This window comes from Lactuca serriola, chromosome 4 (genome assembly GCF_051521515.1).
Source record: "Lactuca serriola cultivar US96UC23 chromosome 4, Lser_US96UC23_V15, whole genome shotgun sequence".
Classification (NCBI taxonomy): Eukaryota; Viridiplantae; Streptophyta; class Magnoliopsida; order Asterales; family Asteraceae; genus Lactuca; species Lactuca serriola.
In genome coordinates this window covers 88007792-88014918 of record NC_136411.1, presented here as the reverse complement: position 1 = coordinate 88014918, position 7127 = coordinate 88007792, and positions in this window count along the sequence as shown.

Genomic DNA, 7127 nt, shown 5'->3' with positions numbered 1-7127 from the left:
TGTGATATAGTTCCACAATCATCAAGATGATCATAAAACATGATGCTAAAGTACTCTCCTTTCCCTTCATATTGGAGAAAATCTTATCTTTCTACCTAATAGATTCTTCATATCCATTCTGCTACTCTTTGAAACTTTTTTAAATCATTAGGATTATGCTTAATCTTATAAACACAACCATATTTACTGAAACATCAGTAAATCATGACGAATAAAATTATCGTCATTTATGGTAGATCTAAATAGTCCATATCAACATGTACTATATCTATTAGCCCTTCACTTTGACTCACATAAACATGTGATCAATGAATTAGTCATAATCTTCCAACGATCAAGATTCTCATACATCAGGCAATTCAAATTGCATGACTCCAAGTCTCTGTCCAATTGAAACTTGGGTGATGAGGATTCCTTATCAACTAGTCAATTATGACATTATCACAAGCAATATAACAAGAATCAAATCCATAATTAATATTGCTAATAATAGAAATGCAACCGACATTTTCATTAAATGCCATTGAAAATATAAAGTAAACCAACTAGATAAACCAAAATTTCACTTTTATTGACAATAAATGAAAATTTGGGAACTTTTCCTTACAATGCATAAAAATGAAAACTATGTTACTAGACATTTCCTAAGTAATGTATTAAACTATCATAAATCCTAAGCAGCAGCTTCCAAAATTTGATCATCGAACAATGCGACCGAAGTCCATCTCTCACAATCAGATTCAACTCAATCTTCTTAAGTTTCCTTCTTTCTCTTAGATCCTACAAAACATCAAAATGTGATCATCACATCATGTATTAAGAGTCTATGGATAGGAAATTGTTAAGATAATGGAGTTAGATAATGGATATACCTAAAGTAGAGTCACATGACTTGACTTTACCATCTCTAAGATCTTTCAGGTAGTTTGGGAAGCTTCGCAACCAATGTCCCTTCAATTGGCAATAAAGACATATGGACTTTTTAGGGTTAGCATATGGAACTATCTCAAAACTAGCCTTTCTCTTTACCATACGATCAAACAGTTTAACCTTGGCCACTCCCTTTCCATTGGGAAGAGAAATTTTTTTGGGACCACCATTTTCACCATTGTTAATGTCCATGGAAATTTTGGAATTAGATCCTTTAAACACTTTTTCTTTACTTGTGCTCTTAAGCATTTCTGCTTCAGCAACAATCAACATATGAGTCAGATCAATTAGGGTCACGTCGAGGTTGGTCATATAAAAGTTCTCAATGAACTATTCATATGACTTAAGAAGCGAAAGGAGAACTAAATCAATGGCTTGCTCCCTTGGGAAAACGACACCTATATATCCAGTTTGTTAATGTGAGATTTCATTTCCAGAACCTGCGCACTCACAAATTTTCCATCTTGATATCTACATGCCAATAGGGCTTGAGTAGTTTTCGTATCTTTCAACTTGGGGATAACGTGATATAGGGAGAGTCACTAGAGGAGGAGGAGGAGGAGGAAGAGGTGAAGAAGCATGACGTCCAGTTCCACCATTTTCCAAAGAAGAAAAAACATTTTCACCTTGATCTGAAAGTGGAAGATCATCTTCTAAAGAAGAGGAAAGCCATTTCCACAAGAATAAGAAAGACCATTGTTGTCATGACACGATATCTATAATGGGAGAAAAGAGAATTCAAGTTAGTTGATTTTAATCTATAATTATTAACCCATAAATTTTAAATTAAGGTTAGGATCCATATTTTCGCTTCAGACTTTGAAGAGGGATGTCGTAATTAAATTCGAATCTATTTTCGGTAGGTAAGGCTTTTACCAATTTCAATCTTATGAAACTCCTAGATCTTTTAAGACTCATTGAATATAATCAATGACATGTTTAATCTTAGATTATGCTCTCACTTTTGTGACTGTGATGCCGAGGATCACAAACGAGATGTGAACAACCATGCAAATTAGCTTGTCACTCTCGATATCATTTATCATCTCGTTTTAATGTGTCGGTTAACCACATACGCTCTATTAATCAATGATAATTTTCGAGACACCCACTACCACTCTCTATTAGTCCCCCATTAGTATGTCGGTTAACCACACACGCTCCACTAACAACTTACAAAGTGTAATGTGCAATTTCATGGAATAGCATACAAATTCATATTTTTCCTAAAGTAGCCAAGAATGAGATTTTTAAAAATAGTTTAGTTACTTTTTAATCGCATTGTACATATTAATGAGAATTAATTGTCTTATCAAACCCATTTGGCTAACAACCCTCCACCATACAAGAGAGCGGTGGGTAAGAATGGATAAAAAAATGGAGGTCATTTTATAGCCCACATCCTTAAACTCTCCTTATAGTATGGTTTTGTGAATAAGGCGTACTAGCGGTTCAACTGACTTTTCTTATACATATAATATATAATAACCTTTTAATTATATACATAGTATAAGCTGTATTTTAAAACATTTTAAAATTGCAAGGGTTTAATCTTTTAATAACTTAAACTTTTAATTTAGTTAAATTTGAACCTTTTATGGATTTATTAATTATCTTTTAATATTTCACTTAATTAAATTAATAGTAATATCCATAAGGATGTATTTTGAACTTTTCAAAATACCAAATATTATTTAACATTAATTATTAAGTTTAGATAATATCTAGATTTATTATTTATACGCTTAAAAGACCAATCATATTAATCAACAAAGCAATTAATCAAGTCAAATAATTATATCCTAACTTCAAGGCTTTTATTGTATCATCTTAGATACACCAAAAGTGGATTTGGAGGATAAGTATAGCAAGTAATTATCAAACAAAAGTAGATGAGGAAAAAAATCTTCAAAAAATCAGACCTAAGCTGAGCTCACGTCGTGAGTTGCGACAAATCCAAAAACAGGTTTCTTCTTTCTTTCGATCGATTCATTAATGTGCAAAGATATGAAAGATAGCTCTTGTATCTGATACCACCGATGAGTTTTAGAGTTACAACTACAATGCCTTAAGCGGAAAAACTATCAAACAATTAAATGATTAGGACACATGCAACCTAATAAAGATCTATGTCTTTCACATATAGGCAACATACTATGAATTGCCATCCTACAAAACTTCCCTAACAAGAAACTTGCCTTGAAGATTGTTATAGCAAACAATCTTGAATTCCTTTTTCAAAATGTTTGGTAGCAAGCACCACAAGTGTCATGTCTTTGATGGTTCACACACAAGACCAGCAACTAAGGATTATGGATAGGGAGGAGGTGATTTTCGGCCAAAACTCTTCTAAGATATGAGGTTCCGATTTTAGGAGGGTTAAGGCCCTTTATATAGGTGAGGTAGCTTAGAGCTAAAGCTAGGGTTTAAGGAGGAAACCTTAATCCCTTTGCTTGCTGACCAAGCAACTTTAGGCCCTCCCATCCAAGAGCCTTGGACAAAAATTCTAGGCTCTTCCTTAGAAATTTTCGTCCACCTCTCCAAAGGAGATTCTAGAGCCTTCTTTCCTCAACTACCGATAAATAACCAAATAAACCCTGCACTTTTAATTAATCCAATTAATCCCAAAATTAATTTTCATTAATTTCTAATTAATTATTAATTAAATAATATGATTTTTAATTAATATATTATTTTCATAACACATTAATAAATCAATTATTTCAATTTATTATTCAAATAATAAATTAACCTCTCTCTCCAAAATGATCATGTTCAATTGTTAGGTTTGAGGGCAACCCAAAATAACTGTGCTACTATCAAATCAAGTATATACCAATTATAGTTATGAGCTTAGACACCTAATGCAACAGGTGAGAAGGTGGGGTAGGGGTTTTTTTCTTTTTAAAATTAATAACAATAATAAAAACATTAAATCCATCGGAAAATAAATACACAATGGGCATTATACTCATTTCAGATCCGACATGGACTAAACCCGCAATAAAACCATTTGTTAGGGATGAAGCGTAAAACTTTTAACAACACGAGAGACGATCTAAGTTAATTTTTGAAAATAGGAACTAAACATGAGTTTTGATGGGTTTTGGTCCTAAGAACATCCTATGTGCTCATACAAACCCTAATGCTTGGATCTAGGTTTCTCTATTGTACATGCAAGTTATCCAAGACTATAAACCCTAATTCTAGCATTCAAGTAATCATATTAACATGAGAATAGGTTTAAGATATTACCTTGATTGTTATGTAGCAATAACAATCACAAATCTCCTTGTATTGACTTTAGAAAGCTTAGAGTCACAAATGTCACTCCTCTAATGGTTCACAAACACCATAAGCAAGAGGATGAAGAGGAGAGAGGATGGAGGCTGCCCAAAAACATCTACAAACCCTAGAACAAGTCTTAGCCACGTTTTTGGTCCATAAGGGTACTATATATAGTTAGGCAATTAGGGTTATCTAGCAAGGAAACCCTAATTTGGATGCTTAAGCCCTAAGCAACCCATGGACTCATTTAATTAAGGCCTTGGACGATTTCCTTATGGGCTTCCCCATAGAATTCGTCCACTCCTTAATATAAGGCAATCCATGGCCCAAATTGCAATTATCTTATAATTACAATTCCGGTCCCTTAAGTTTAATTAATCTCTTTTAGTCACAAAACTAATTACCAATTAATTATTGACTAATATTAATTAAACAATATGATTTCTCCTTTAATATATTATTCTCATAACATATTAACAAATCATATTTTAATCCTTTTTCTCCATAATTCATCCTATCAAGTTGCTTTGGTGAAGGCAACCCAAAAGGACCATGCACCATCGGGTCAAGTACATACCAAAATAGTTATGGACTTAGACACTAATCCAACAGTCTCCCACTTGGATAAGTCTAATAACTATTATGCGTATGACTTCAGATCCTGATCTGCAATCGTAGCTTTCCAAAGCCGCTGTCAACTCTGAACCTATCAGATACGCGTGTCCTTAGATAAAGGATCATATATTCTTCCATTCTAGATATCATATGAGATATGATTTCAAATCATTCTCTTTGTACTATATCTCGATTCCCGATTTATGACGACTGACTAATTGAACAAATCAAATTAGCCCTAGCCCGGCCGAGCATTTACGTTTGTCATCACTAAATCATCGAGGGGCCCAAAGATATCGCTTTTATCCTACTTTGGATAAAAGGAACAGATAAACTTTGATTCAATGCTCGCTTGCACTCACTCACCGAATTACACACAACAATATGTTTTATAACACCAAGTTACTAGTGCGTTTACATATTATCAATGTGCAACCGATTTGCAAGATACAACTCACACATCTCGGTTTCAAGAATATAAGATGTTATTGTCTCACCAATCACTCGTGATACAATTCATGGAGTGATCCAAGTGAGCGTGGGTTTAATCCAATGCTCAAATCATATTCATAAGCACTCATGAACGTTGCAACAAACATTTGCTTATGTCTAATACTCTTTTAGACAATCCACACACCAATTCACGGCAGTCTTCATTCATATCTACTTCCAACATATGAATGACTGTGGCCCGTTCGAATAATTCGATTATTCTTAATAAATTCAATTATTCTGGAAGTCAAAACATGCAAATGTGAAACACAAGAATAATACTAATCTCATATGGCCTCAAACCTTTGAGTATAAATAAAACTCCTTTTATTTATCACCATATCGATTACTCATTATTTGTCGTTTTGGGTAATCAACTTCTTACTTGAATTATTATACTTGTCCCATGCTCTTAGCATGTATACAATGTTTACCTATGGTTCTTACTTTTGTGAAATAGATCAAATTGAACACATTTCCAATAAATCTCATTTCACAACTCCAAATCCTTTTTCATAAGTGTGAGAATATCAAATTCTTGTTACTTATAAAATATATTAGATTCTAACATTTTATGCAATGATACTTTCATAATATCACTGCACCAAAGTCACAAAGACTATTGCCAATGAAATTACAAAGTCCTTTAATGGAGATTGTTACAAGACAATTCCTTAGGTATGATGTCTCTCACTCAAAGTACATTCCTTTGAACATCCTTTTGCATAAAAGTTTCTAATCTAGACATAGATTTTCAATATTCAATTCCTAGTATGGACACATTTCCATATTTTCCATATGACAACTCATTCTTAATAGAATCTTGTCTATTCATAATAATGTCGATATGGTCCATCCAATACGGAAACATTTCCATATTTTCCAATACTATACTTCCAACTACTCACAAGCGACCAATCATCGTCGAACTTTGGATTGTCCTTTTGATAATTGTTTAATTATTTTAGTCAAAACCAATTCTAGTCCCTTTTCCCTCTAAATGCGCTCGACATTTGGAAAATTTTAGAATGGTCAAACATTAAAGCATTTGCAATCGATCCTATACCCGAAGCATATGGGACACGACGCATAATGTTTTATTTGCTATGTTCTCAAAATTCGAATTGTGAAGAGGAATGCCGTAATCATAATCGAAATTTTAAGAACACACTATTTACCTTTGACTAAATTTATTAACATTCCACAACCTGAGCCTTTAGATTTGAAATGAAGCATAATATTCTCTCCCTTAATTATAGCAAAACAACTTTACAACCCTTACGACTTTGCAAGGTATAACTCTTGTTTTCTGTAATTAATATTGCCAACTTGCAATACGTGCCTTAATAATCATACAATCATAACATTTATGCTCCCACTATCATGATGATTATTATAAACATAACATTTATGCTCCCACTAGCTTTGACATGTATTTAGAAACCAGCTTAACTTCTAGAAAATCAATACTTATTGAATTTCTTAAGTTCATGTTTCTAATACTTAGTGCTTTGATAATCTTTTATCAACGCTTCTTGAACTTATACACCTTTTCCTTAGATAGTTTATATGTGTGTCTAAACAATTAAGACTAATTGCCAGACCTCACAATTCAAATCATGGAAAGGGATACCGTAACCATAATTGAATTTGAGAATGCAATTTTACAATCACTATCTTCTTAAAATCTTTCTTAGTGAAAGCATTTCCTCACAATCATTTTCATGAAGGAGGAAATCTTATGACACTTAGATTTAAAAGGTGTATTTGTTCCTATCCATGTGAATTTTTCAAAACCAAAG